Source organism: Passer domesticus, chromosome 8 (assembly GCF_036417665.1).
Source record: "Passer domesticus isolate bPasDom1 chromosome 8, bPasDom1.hap1, whole genome shotgun sequence".
Classification (NCBI taxonomy): Eukaryota; Metazoa; Chordata; class Aves; order Passeriformes; family Passeridae; genus Passer; species Passer domesticus.
This window is the reverse complement of record NC_087481.1, coordinates 47,820,893-47,835,248: the sequence shown is the minus strand read 5'-3', so window position 1 is coordinate 47,835,248 and position 14,356 is coordinate 47,820,893. Positions and strand designations below refer to the sequence as shown.

The window sequence follows — 14,356 nt, the reverse complement described above, 5'->3', positions numbered from 1 at the left end:
ACCTTGCTTTTTATCCTCAGAATAAAGTTAGGGGGGTTTTTTTTGTTGTTGTTGTTGTTTTTTGTTTGTTTGTTTTGGTTTTGTTTGTTTGTTTGGGTTTTTGGTTTTTTGTTTTGTTTTGGTGTGGTTTTTTTTGTTGTTGGTTTTTTTTTTTTTTTTACTTTGTTTTTGTAGGGGGGTTGTTATTTTCACTTTCCCCCACACTCTCTGGTCTAAAACCAAATCAGATTTCCAAAGACAAACTAATTCTTTCCTATGGCCTAAATGCCTTAAAATTTAATTTCCCCACCCACAATAAACTCTACACATTCTAACTCAAAAATTGAAGCTTGATTTTCAAAGAAAGGGGAATATATAGCATGTTAAACTTTTAAAGAAATAGCTCCTAAATTTAGAGCTTCTATAATAATGTTTTTATTGTAAACACTATTGTCTAATGACAATAGCCAAATCACATGTCCATGTTTTAGCAGGAATAGATGAGAAAAGAAGAACTAGATCTTTCACAAAAAAAAGGAAAAAAAAAAGGGAGAAAAATGTGTTTGAAGAGAGCTCTAGTGTTTCTGATTTTTTGCTTACTGAGTGAGTGAGTCTGGGGCACATCCATCCTTCCCTTTCATTGTGTTTCCAGGAAGAGCAGCTCAGTTCTTCCATTCACACTACAACTCATTCACCTTTGCTCATCTCTGAAATTTGATATATTTACACACAATTATTTTTTCCAATCAAAATAACCAGTTAGAACTGCTAACTCAGAATTCAGTCACATACCCAAAAAGGAAACAGGTCAGTATTTATGTACCTATGTTTCTGCAGCACCAGTGACTCATTATCAAAGACTAGACCCCTCCCTTGCACTATCTGGTGCAAAGACCCAAAACCAGAGTGTGCTCTTGTCCCCAAGGGTCTGCAAACTAAGTGTCAGACAGGAGACAGCAGGTGGGAAATGCAGTGGAAAATACATGTGCACCACAGAAAGGCTTCCTTAAGGCACAGAAAACATTGCTAATCATTTTCTGAGCAGCATGCAGCTTCTTGGGGCAAAATTAGATCACGCCTTCTCAAGACACAAGGAGGTGGCTCTTTCCTGCAAAACCATTGTTCACCTTTCCTGAGGAAACCCCCTGGGACAGTGATAATGGAAAGGTTGTGTACATACAGGTAGTAATATACTGCTGCAGAAAGGCAGAAATGCCTACATTTCAGGGCTAGAAATGCTCACCTCCACTTATAAATTGGCAGCTTCTTGCCATCATGTCAGGCTCCCCTCCCAATCTCACCCCCCACCACCCTGCTGTTCCCTCCAAGCCCAGTTCTTTCACAAGGCTAAGCAGGGAGTGGGCAAGGGATGTTTAGGTTCAGGATGGCTCATTAAGTCAGAGCAGAAATTACAGGAACTTGCATGACAGCATAAAGGAGGATTTTATGGCATGCTGATTCTTGCATCGGAAAAAGTACTGATCTAGGGTTGTGGAACAGGAAATCGTGCTTTAAGTGCAATGGATATAATATCAAGTGCAATTTTCTTGGAGAAAATATGGAGGATTGTATATTAAAGCCATTTGCTAGAAGCCTTTTCTTTCTGCCTTTTAACTCGCCTGCAGCATCCATTGCTATGCCAGGAATACAGTGAACTCTGTTTCTCTGAGTCCTCAAGTGGAAAATTTGCTGTTTTCCTTTTAACTCATCTTCCCAAATATTTTGTATGCTTACCTGAAAAGACTGTCAAAGGTGAATTTACAGAGTCTGAACAAATCATCTTTCCAGCTACACCTCACATGAGAAACATTTCATTACAACAGCAGTGACTATTTCCACACAGGGAAGAAAGGCTCCTGTTTCAAGCTAAGCTGTGGAAAGCATGCCCATGTCTTAAGCAGCTGTGCACAACCACTGATCCACAGAAAGCAAACAGTTCAGGCAACTGACTGATCTTTCTTTTCTTCCTGCTTAAAATACAGAACCCCAAAACACACGTTTTGAGGGCAGCAGGTGAGCTGATCCTCAGAGAAAAATGTATCACTTCCTACATTGCATATTCAGGGAGGTTAAGATAAAAAATGTATAGATGAGAAAGTGAAGGACCAAACCCAATCTCTACCTATAGTATAGAGTAAGGCAAGTAGAAATAACACACATTAAGATTGCTTCCTCATCATTCACTGTAATAAAATCTCTTTTGAGGGGGAAGTTACTTTAGCTTCTTTGAGCTATGACTGAGAATGTATAAGTGGCATGTCTTTGCAATTCTTTCACAGCCCTAATTCTCAAGATAATTTATCTTTTTTTAAAGATTTAGTGGTACTCAATAGTATTGGTAAGACTGTTTATGAATCTCAGAATAAATTGAAATACAAGCTTACAAACAACAAGTCCCTTGATGCTGCACAAAAACACAAATGATCCTTTTCAGGAATAATTCCTACATATCAAACCACTTACTTACCCTTACCTATCTTTTCTTGAACCTCAGCTTTCTAACAGACATAAATCTTTCTCACAATATAAATTTACAAGCAATTATCTTAGTACCTATCATGCTTACTTGCACACTTGCTCCTTTCTTCCTTTCCTCCCACAGCTGCAACCAAGCACAAAAAACCCCTTAACTAACTGAAACTTATAGCCTCCCAATTCCCATAATACACTGGAAAACAAAGCATGGAACCTATATAAGTCTGCTTTTTTAAGTGCTTTTTCATTTTTAGGGACAAAGTTGTTTTGTAAGGGAAGGGTATATACTAGTTTTGAGTTAAGATTACAGTAAGTTTTTTAGGTCCTTTTAAAATTCAACACTTCAGACTAGTGAGCTGGGAGTAGCTCTTCAGCTCAGCTGTAAGGTGTTAATAGATGAAAAGCTCAATCTTGATTTTAGGGTAATAATTGGTTTTATAAATAGGTATCAATTTATTTTGAGAATCTTGTGGTTTAGGCTAGAACCTACCTATACACTGGTTACCACTCCTAGGATGTCTTTCCTAGCAGCAGAGACATCTAGAGTCTTATCTTTAGAGATTCCTTATGTTGACTACTCTCCTCAAAGGTCCTAATATATTGCTACAAGAGAGAGGGTGGGCTGGGCTTTTCACAGTTTCCTGTAAGGAGAGTGTCAATATTTGTAGTGAGGGTGCACCTGTGACTGTTTAAGAACTGATATTTATAGTTTAGGAAAGAGTCTCTATGTTTAAGGAATTGAAATGTTCATCACAGCTTATTTCTACTGGTGCTTCTTGTTAGGTTTGTTCTTTTCTTGCAGTTTTTGTTTGCAGAAGGAGTCCCAGGGGTCTTTGTCAGGAATATTGCTCCCTGTTGAGGGTTGAGGACTGGCTTTCAAGCCTATCAGATACATTTCTTGCACATGAGGCAAAATGCTTTGCCTTTTACTCTTGGTAGTGTCTGGTGGCACCTGACAGAACCCTGGGAATCTTCATGGTATTTCCTGTGTTATTTAGCTTTGAGGACATGAGGGCATATGCTAGAAGAAACAACCGAGATAATACCCATTTTCTCTGGGTTTGAACCCAAGAGTTTCTGCAGGTCATCTTTTGTGTTTAGGTTTGGTAGATGTCTACCTAATTCTCCATTCTCATTTTCATGACTTCTTCACAGCAAAAAAAATTAATGTGGGAGAGAAATAATGAGCCAAGCAACCATAATTTTGTCACATATGAGCCACTCGGTAGGAATGGATCACTTATGACCAGGTTGGAGGAATAGGAGGGTAGATCAACAAACAGAAATCCATAGCCTAATGTAACTGAAGTGACTGTAGAGACAGAAGATAAACTATACTTATATCTTGCTAAGCAAAAATTCTAAATATTCTTAGCAAACACTCTTTGGGCACAGAAATTTTCTGTGGTCTGTGGAGGATTTGCCTGAAGGAATATAAAATACTGTACCTGCCTCCCATATGTGGTGTAAGGCTTAATAAATAGTTGCAAGATGATTGAAGATTCTGGCAGGAAAGGGGCTATTACAAATGTGGAGTGCTATTATCAATCTAACATGTTAAAATTATTAATTTCATTGCCTCTGATAAAGTGTCTTGTTAATGAGCTTTTTCAAAAATTTCTCATGGAAAATGATTTATGCTCATGTTTCCAAAGAAACAAACTCTCCTTCAAGGAACAAGGTTCTAAAGTTCTGCTGTTACTTTAAGAATTCATTTTCCTTCTCACAAAACAACTTAAAAACAAGAAGTTCCATTGATGTTGATAGAAACATGATGAGTAAAACTACCTAGGGCCCAAGTTTCTTAATGCTACATCCCAGTGCACTCCCGTAGTTTGCTGTGTCCTGTAGTTTGCCATGTTTCATGTCCTGCTCAAGACTACTGCAATAACTGTAAATATTGTCCCATTTCAAAATACTGCAGATGTATTATTTATGTAATCAAATGTCTTTTATAAAACACAAGGCAAATCCTACACACAACCTCCATTATTTCCTTGTGTCTGCCAAGGCAAATATCTCACTTTAAATCAAAGGACATTATACTCTATTTTAAAATAGTTTTGCAAATTACTCCTTGTGAGTTTGTTGAATTCATTGTCCAAGAGAGACCAGAGAAAGTTTGTTTTGGTTAGTGCTGTTCATCTTTTATGCTTCAGTCCCCCTGTTATGTTGTTTGGCTGATCACGTACTACAGTAGCAATGGTCCTGTAGCTGTACAGGAGGCTGAGACAAACATTCCTTTCTCTCATGTGGTAAAAAACCACTTTTCAGAGTCTCTGGAAACACATAAACCCCATCAGAAAAACACTTTTATGTTTTTAAAGAGATTTCTGTGTCCTGGCTGATTGTTCATTATGTATTTTGGATGCTCTGCATGACTTGACTCCTACAATGATTCTTCAAAAGAGACCTGCTCAAAGTTATTGTCTGTCTAATATAAGCAAAGGTAATATTGGAGTAATGTAGATACCTTGAAATTTGACTGAAACATGACTTGAAAAATATGAAAAGAGATCTGGTATAAGAATTCAAGGAATTAAACTGTATATTTTCATGCTGGAATAACTTTGCCACAAATAGGTAGTTATTACTAATCCTTTGAATGGTTTGTTAGTTCATGGTCCACTGAAATTAAAGAAAAGCTTGTAAACATGCATAGTTCTCCTTATTTTGTTCAAAAGCTAAACCACTGTCAGCTGAGAAAAGAAGCCTTTTGTTAATTGTGTGGCAGATAAATACCTATTTTTCACACAGGGGAAGAATTAGGTGTTAATGAATTCCTAGGGTTAGAGCTATTTTAGAGAAAATGGTGGGAGTAATGCAAAAGGAGTAATATGTAAAAACTTAAAATCTACTGCTCTGTCTCATGGTATGGTCATGAAATATGATGTGAGCAGTTTAACCCCTTTAGGTGGGTTAATACATTTGCTTGCACTTCTCAGCTGTGACAGTGTCAGCCGAAGATTTCCACCTTCAGAACTGGAAAAGAATGGTACTAAACCTATAGTTAACCACCCCCAAACAGAAGAGAATTGATTCCTTAATACAGCCTATTTGTTTTTAGTATTTCTGCTTTCAGTGGGAGAGTATAATTTCTGTAAGGCTTCATTTTAGATATTTTGCAGCAGGAGGGCTGTAAGTCTGTGCTTCCTTGCCTGGACTGCAATATATTACCTCTGTTTTGAAAGTGAAAAAGTCAAGAACTCTGTTAAAAAAGTTTCTTTTGTTTTGGGAAGAGGTGTTTCTTCTCTTTTGCCCAGAAACATCTTTACGACATCTGAAAAGAATTTGGATAAAGTAGCCACTTGAGGGGGTTTCCATCTTGCAAGTGACAGATGGCATGTTCCTGTAGCTATCACTTGGTAAGAGAACAAGGTGTCAGGGCTGTTCTTTTCCATGTGTTGGATTACTGAGGACCTTGCAGACAAATGGAGTGTAGTCCAGAGGGCAATAGCAGTAAAATGATAAAGGACTTAGAAAATGGAAATTGCAGGGTGATAAAGAGGATGGAACATGTAGCACTTAGGAAATATAACTGTCTATATATACATAAAGGGATATTACAGAGAAGAGAGACTAATTATTCTCTCGAGTCATCAAGGACAGAACAAGGCTAATAGATTTAGGATGTTGCTGGGAAAATGTCAGTTATACATTAGGACATACTTTGAGTAGAAGAACAATCAGGACAATGTATGATGCTCTCAAGTGGAGTTGGGTTGGATTTCCATCACTGAACCTGTTCAAGTGTAAGGCTAGACATCAGGCTGGTGTCATGGATCTTGCTGTACCTTACAGTCTACCAGAAAAAAAAGGTCTTGGTCCTGCAAACCTTCATGTAGGAGGGCAATCCTCACAAAGCCTGAACATTTTGCTTAAGTGTTACCATATACCTTAATGAACTTTAATGGTTCGCCTGATGTACAAACCCCTTTTCAAATAAACAAATTCACAGATAGCAATTGTTTAGACAAATTGGAAAGCATGAAAATTGTGGATTTTCCCGTATCAAAATCCAAAACTATTTGTCTAGTGTCCATGAAAAACCTCATTCAATATAATACCTTCAATTTTCTATATGACGGTTAAGCATTGGTTTACATGTTTAAATCCCACAGAAGTCTGGCTTTCTTAAATTTATATTCAGATGGAACATCTTCTTGGGTTGTCTGAATTTGGTTCTTTACTGTGAGCTTTTTAAATCTAGATCTGTAGTTTTTAGCCAACCTCCAAAAATATGTAATATACAAGACCATTTCCACAATGATCATTATGGGAAGAATTTCAATATGTGGGCAGAAAATATTATTGCCATTGTAGAATCCATGAAATTGCTTTGTTGGCTGCACCAGTACTTCAGCAGAATTTTTGTCAAGGACAGTCTTTCTGTTTTTATTAGTAATTGCTGAAGCTCAACAGAAACTCAAAAAAATGCTAATGAATTTAATGAATCAAAACTTTCATTGCCTGTCTACTGCTACTTGTGCCATACTCCAGGGAAATTAAGGTGCTGGCAGTGTTTGATGAACAGGCTAAAATCACAACCCTTTCAAGAAACTAGACCTACAGCTGGAAGTGGATTGAATGCCACAGCTTTCCTTGCTTCAGGGAGAGAGTAGAGCAGAGCCACCATGATGAAAAAGCACCATACAAATTTTCAAAAGGATCATCCTCTGTGTGTTACATAGTTCTGTGAAATTCATGGAGATGTTGGCCATAACTCTAACACAATTTCAGCAACTATGAGAATTTTCCATCCTCCTAATTGTAATTGTGGTATCTACCCTCTGAACTGGTTATGGCTTTTTGTAGCAGATAGGAAGGTACTGTATGTTTTTGAGCATCCTTGAGCTTGAAGATAACCTTCTCATTTTGATTTGTTTCTTTCTGGAAATCATATAACTTCCTACAGTGAGACAATTAGTTGGCCTTCAGGCTTTATTTACATTGTTATTTGCATCTCATTCTTTTTGGTACTTGGATCCAGGGTGGAGCACATGGATAACGTTTACATCAAGAGCAATGAATTGTGTGTTCTCTATGTTGTAGCAGAGGGCAACTTTAAGCACCAGTTTTACTAAATCTTTTTTTCTTCAAGTTCTAAGTAGCTTATTTGGTCTTCTGATCTAAAGAGAGTAGCAGAGAATGTATGCTGGGATAATGATGAAAGAACGAATGTGATATCAGGGAAATCTTTTGGCAGTATTATAAATAGATGAAAATGTGCAAGTGTTAAGATCCAAAGTCAGATCTTTTTTTTCATATAAAGGCAGGTTGCCACTTCTAGGATTTTTGTATGGGTTTCTAACTGTGATATTAGAATTGGTATTGTGAGTTTCTTAAGGAAGTGTGCTATGTGTGGAATTTCAATTCCTAAAGTCATTCTCTGGAGCTTCAAATAACACTGTCTATATTTCAACAAGGTATGTAAACACGAGTTTGTCTTTTCTCAGCAAGTGCCCTCTTTGTCACTTAAAGAAGTTCAAGAATTTGCTTTTCTGTTTCACTATTTCTTTTGCCATTCCTTGACCTTTCTAACCCAGTTGGAGTACAGATTTTCTCTCTTGTCAACAGGAATGCAACAATGCTTAAAATAAGAGGCTGAAACGTGCTCACCTCCTACCATGTGACAGTATGTTAAACTCTGATTTTTTTTCAGTTAATTTAACATTCAGATGCAGTATTTTCTTGCATTAAGTTAAGACTTCTCAGCTTTATGCAGAATACAGGAACAAAAATCTACCCGCAAAATCTACCACCCAAGTATTGCAGAGGACTGGGACTATATATTTGCATTTAGGAGACAAATCAGGCACATTATTCTAGAATGGCCATAAAGCTGTCACAGCAATACCAACAATAAATGCAAAAATTTACTTTTCCTGTAAATCACCTCACTGCTGCTCCTTAGGAATCCTCTAGCCAGACTTCCATTCCACATGTAGGAACACAGCACAGCCTGGGGACTTAAGGATGTCACCATCTCTAGGTATTTTTTAGTATAAACATTTATACTTCCTAGGACTAAACAGAAATGAAATATTCTCCCAGGTGGCTCAGAAGTGTCCTGCTTTCAGTATGGATAAAATATGACCAGTCCCTATAAAAAGTTCTTATTTTATCATATATTCTTCAAAATAATTGTAGAATCAGGGCAGAGCTTGTGGTCATTCCTGTGTCATAGGAGGTGACTGGGATTTGGAATAATGTTATGAGGAGACATTGGAAGAAGGAACTGGTGCCACATTCAAGAGTTCCACTGAGATGTAGCATTCAAGAAAAAATTATTCTGACATAGCATACACAGGCCTTATTAAGATTTTGCAAAAACATAAATAAAACTTAGATGTTAGACATAGTGCTAAGGCAGAAGCAAAGCTGTTCCAAGAAGGAGAAAATAAATTTTAAAAACTTTAAACCCCAAAATAAACAAAAACCCCATGCAGATTTGTGGGTATAAGTCACTGGGTAGCAAAGAACGTTTCCTGATGAAAACCAAAGAAAAAGCTTTTCCTAAAAGCTTTATATCCAGTCACCTTGGCTGAAGGTTTAAGCTTTGGGGCACTGATGAAAACCAGAACATTACTCCAAAGACTTCTTACTCGTAAGAAAAACTCCAAAGAGAAGAAATAGTAATTTGCTGATTCCATAAAATGCTTCTAATTAACTTTCAAGGACTAGACCTTTGCCTGTGGGTTAAGCATTTCTCTCTGATTTGTTTGCCCATTACGCGTAGGATTGAAAGACAAAAACTGGCTGACTTTTCTTGTCTGTCAGTTCAGGTCTTGGACAGGGCAATTAACAAGAGCAACTTCTGAGCCTCTGTTGGAAATGCACCAAAAAATATATATACAGACATAAAATTTTTTATGGACTTACCAAAACTTCCCCCCAACCTGTGATTGGAGTATCCCTTGAAAACCTAGCCCACTAAAATGTTTGAAATGTGAATGCTTTGGAATCCCAGCTTCTTGGCCTGATTTTTTTAAAGGGAGGTGTGCATTTTTTAATCAGAAAACCAGTATTTTGAGAGGAATTTTGTTTTAAAAATAACACCTGTGATATGAAAGGGGGATATAAAAACAAAAAGAGGGGCAAAAGCTTCTGCCCTCACATAGGAAGAAAGTTATCAACAACATTTCTGAAAGTCCAATTTTCCTTTAGCCACTGAATTTGTTCTACATGGAGACGAGCAGAAAATGCTTGACTGATGCTTGAAACAAACCTGAAAAATTCCAGGAATATTATCTCTGTACAAAAAGACACTGTAATCTTATTATTTTCTGGCAGTTATTAATGAGTATGTAGATCTACATGGACAAAGTATTGATGAGATGCTAATCTCAAAAGAGATAAGAAAGAATTTGCAGGGTAGATTCATTTATAAGTCTATGAGAAGTACACATTTGTCACTGATACATATCTAATAAACTGTGTATGGACGACATATCAATAAGCCAATCCCAATAAGGCTTTTGCAATGGTGGCATAGTGCTTTAACTCATTCCCATTGTACCTTTCAGAATTTACAGCTGAGTGGATCTAACATGGGAAGCTCTCAGTATTCAGCCAAAGTAATAAATAGAAACTGGCTTTCTCTTTGGTATAAATACAACAGTGCAGACTTTGTAGCTATATTCTGCACAGACAACATGTTCACAAATCAGTGTGTGCCAAGCATATCCAATTCTTATTCTGCATCATCTCCTGCTGTACAGTGTAAATAAAGCACTTAGCAAACATGCCTCTCATAGAAGACAAAACACAAACACAGTTAAAGATCTGATCAAAGTCTTAGCTACTCATGTACAATCAGATGTCAGCTCTTCAAACTGCATGACGCAGAGGAGACACTTCCCACCCCTTCAGAAATATCTCCCTGACTTCTACAGAGAACTGCAGCATTTGTTACACAATGTGTTATATCATCCACTGACTCTATAGGTGCCTTTTTTGGTTAAAATCTCATCATGGGGTCCACTTGCTGAGAGTCAATTCTATCTGGTTGTGTACTTCTGCATAGTCTGTCTGAAGGCACCTGGTTCATGACTCACTTGTGGATTTACTTTTACCAAAAACTCTATTTTATAATGCTGAATTCTAGTTCATAAAATTCAGATTGTGTTTAGAAGACACAGGGAAATCTGATTTTTTTTTTTCACCTTAGACATTTCCTATTTTGTTTGTTCAATTTATGTTTTGTGGTTCATTGAAGGTCCATTTCAGAACTGGCTACCTGTGACCACAACAGAAGAACCAGTTTTGCTGCTCACGTGATTGGGAGTAAAGATTGTTCCAAGTGTAAAAGAATCAGTCACCCCTCATTCAATGGAAAAAAAAAAAAAACAAAAAAAAAAAAACAGCAAAACCACGAAAACTTTAACTCTGAATGAACCTATATATACCCTCATAAATTTTAATGGGCAGTCAGTCATACCTTGAAGATGGGCTTAGGAAAACTTCTAAACTTCAGTGAAAGACAATAGGAAGGTTTATCCTGGTACTATGGAATTTTGATCAGGTTCCTGGTTTTCAGAAATGAAAAATATGAATTTGTTCTTGCGAAGAGCCCTCAAAATGATTCCTGGAGCACCACCAGTTGCCTTGAAAAGACACATGTAGTCTTTATTACACAATATCTTAGGAAAAAAAAAAAAAAGGCATTTTCACAGCAGAGAACACAGGAGTTTTTTAATCTTACCAACTAACAGAAAGACAACAACTTCCTTTTCTCATACTACTTACCTTGTAGGAGGGAGAAAAGAGAGAAAGGTGAGTGTTTGGATGATCTTACTCTACTTCTCAAAGGGTTTAATGCATCACTTCCATCTCTGATCAAGGGGGATTATTAGGATTTCTTATCAGTGAATGCAGAGTTCTAAACCAATACTCAGAAGCATGTGAACACAGGATAAAATTCACCTTCAAAGCCCTAAAGGAGATGCAAGAGAAGTTCCATTTACATTTTAAATTTTCATTCCAAATCCAGTGCAGGGTCCCTGAAGGAGTGAGGGATATTTAAAAATTCATGTGAAGTTTTGGATCTGGAATCCTAGCACATTTCCTGTTGAGGAACTGCATACATCACAAAATGCCATCACCACTTACCACTTTTATTATGCAGATCATTCTCTTGAAATATGGCAGTAGATGATTTCTGCCTCATGGGATGCACAGGACTTAGACCATGTTGAATGATAATGGTTTGTGCAGAACCCTGCACTGCTACTCTCTTTACTCCATTGATTTAGGAGATGAAGGCAGGGCCCTTTTTAATTTTTTTCTATTAAAGATGACAATCAACACTTTCAGAAAACTTAAATTAATACAGAAATAAAAAAAAGTTCAGATGAGTTTGTAGCACAGTTATACATCAAAGTTCTACCAATGCATTATGCATCCCTCTAGTCTTTTGAATCTTCCTTACATGCCTTCCCTCATAATCCTAAACAGAAATAGCTCCTTTCATCATGCTATTGGCATAAATAGGAGCAGGACTTATATTGGTCAAACTGTTATACCAATTTCTGTATAAAGGCCATTTTGCTTTGTGGAAAAGGTCAACACACATAGACTGCTCTGAATCCTGGATTGTATACTGCAAGCCATTCATTTGTAGATCATATCCAAAATAAACATGAACCTACAATAGCAGTTGATGTGTCAGCCAATGTATTTTTGAAGCAATTGATTTGATACTAATTTTGTGCTGAGATAACAAAGCATTTTCAGCAATTAAGTTACAGACAGACTTAATTATTAAATGGTAGTCTGACTGTAATGATTTTGAGCTTAAAAAGTATTGGCTTAATCAGATGGTGATTCTGCAAAGAAAGCTTTTCAGTACCTAGAACATGAAGTGAGAGTGAGCATTTTGAACTCTGCTCACAGATTGCTGTTCCTGTTGCTTGAAAGAAGCACCAGCTGATCCATTGCTGTACCCTGTCCATATCTGCATTCCCAGAGCAGAAACAATTGGGTATATTTGCAGAGATATTTGTCCACCTGTGTGAGAAATCTTCCAGAGAGAAACTCCACAGTCCCTCTGTGTGGCCTGTCCCCGAATTACAGCAGTACTTTAGCCAAGTTTTTTGTAATGTTTAAGCTGAACATCTCTGGCTGCATCAACTGATAGTAAAAATTCCTGTAACTCCTCACCTTCTGTTACACACAGAAAAACTGAAGCAAATTAACATGTCTCAACCCAGGTGCAGAGTATGTTTAAAGATATTTAAGAAGTTATGTGATTGTTGATTATGGTGTAAGAAGAACATTTAGAAGAAACATCCAGCTTTAACTAAAGCCCTGCATTTGGATTCCTCAGATGTACTGTTGATCTCCTGTGTAGCCTTGGGCAAGGCTCTTCACCTTTAAAGTGTCTGATTTCTTATCAAAAAGGCACAAAGCTTTTACTGTAGCAGTCTCTCTGTTTAGTGAGGGAAGATCACAAAATATTCAGAGAGAATATTTATCCTTCTTTAAATCTCAGCACATCTATTCCTGGAGCTCGCCATTGTTAAGGATCTGTTCTCAGATCTCCTTCCCCTTTCCCTTCCTAAACCTTTTTTACTGGTATTTACATTATAACACAACAAGGGTGCTGAAACATACAGTCAGTTCAAGATGAAATCCCTGTCTGCTTGATCAGCAATTACCTTGTTTTCAGAAGTTTTACATTACTTTGAAATGTTACCTGAGGTTCAGTATCTTTCAGATTAAATTGACATTTAAAAAAAGGAGAAATACTCATTCCCTCCTAACCTTTGGAAATAACACTGGGTTCAGACAGTGCTATCTGCCCTCCTGCTACTTGTTTCTTATCATTCTCTACAGTGCCCAGGCTATTATTTTCTTTAACCTCTGATATGTGTTGTTGAGCTGGTCTGGGTGCCAAACACCAGAAGCACTTTAGTAAAAGAGCAGTAGTGACCCTCAATACATTTGATCTCGTTTCTTGACATTTCTGTCATCATTATTTGACTGCATGAAAATGGTAAAAAACCCCCCTAAACCCTCAGCCCCTGTGAACCTGAAGCCCTTCAAAGAGAAATAGCCTGTACACTACTGGCAGAGAGCCTACAAAGGACATTTATCCCAGGATCCTGCATAAATGCCAACCAGTTAATTGAATGTTCCCTGCCTGGCTTCCCTGCAGTTTGAAATTTTTTTCCCCCTCAAGTTTTGGTGGGTGAAGTTTTACCTCTCTTTCAAGTGTTCTTTCTTTTTAGTCTGACTTGATTCATTCAGTTTATGACCAGGAAAAAAAAAATCTTTTGCCAGTTCAGACAATTCACTAATCAGATTTTAGGTTGCCCCACAAGTCTTGTTCTTCAGTGGAGAGCAGCTTGACCCTTAATCCAGCAACATGAATGTTTGAGGGGAAATGTTTCTCTTTGAGCTGAGGGTGTGCACTCTGTGTGAAGAGGGATAAAAGCCTTCAAAACATGGCAGTTCCCCTAATTACAAGTCCCCTAAACACCATTTTTTCCCCCACTACCTGAAATGTCTTTCCACCCTTATCATTAGACATAAAGATATGAATTGGATTTCCTTCATAGTGTTTATCTTCCACTGGAGGGAATAATAAAGTGAACCACTCTATCTGAAAATGCCTGTGAAGACAAAAAACAGTGAAGTAGAGAAGTAGGTTCCTGATGTTATTACAACCTGTTTTTACAGGACCAGAATCACAGCAAGTCACCAAGTGCCATCTGCAGTCTCTTCTTCCCATTTTTGATGTCTAATACTGAGGGATCAGCCTTCAGTGGGTTTTTCCTTTTTCGTCTTACTGAACCACACTAACCACTACTGTTCTGAGGGACAAGACAGTTTCAAAGTCCAAGGATTAAGTTCACTAGGAATGTAGTTAAACCTTTCATGCAATTCAAAGGCCTCTTAC

General features: G+C 37.4%; 1 long non-coding RNA gene across 2 annotated transcripts in view; it reads right to left on the bottom strand.

Moving 5' to 3' along the window:
* LOC135306783 (uncharacterized) overlaps positions 1–2,589 on the bottom strand; it is a 28,583-nt gene extending 25,994 nt beyond the window's left edge. For both annotated transcript variants that reach the window (XR_010367558.1, XR_010367559.1), the window contains exon 1: positions 2,546–2,589. This is a non-coding gene — a long non-coding RNA (uncharacterized LOC135306783). The remainder of the gene's footprint in view (positions 1–2,545) is intronic.
* Between the last annotated feature and the right edge of the window lie 11,767 nt (positions 2,590–14,356).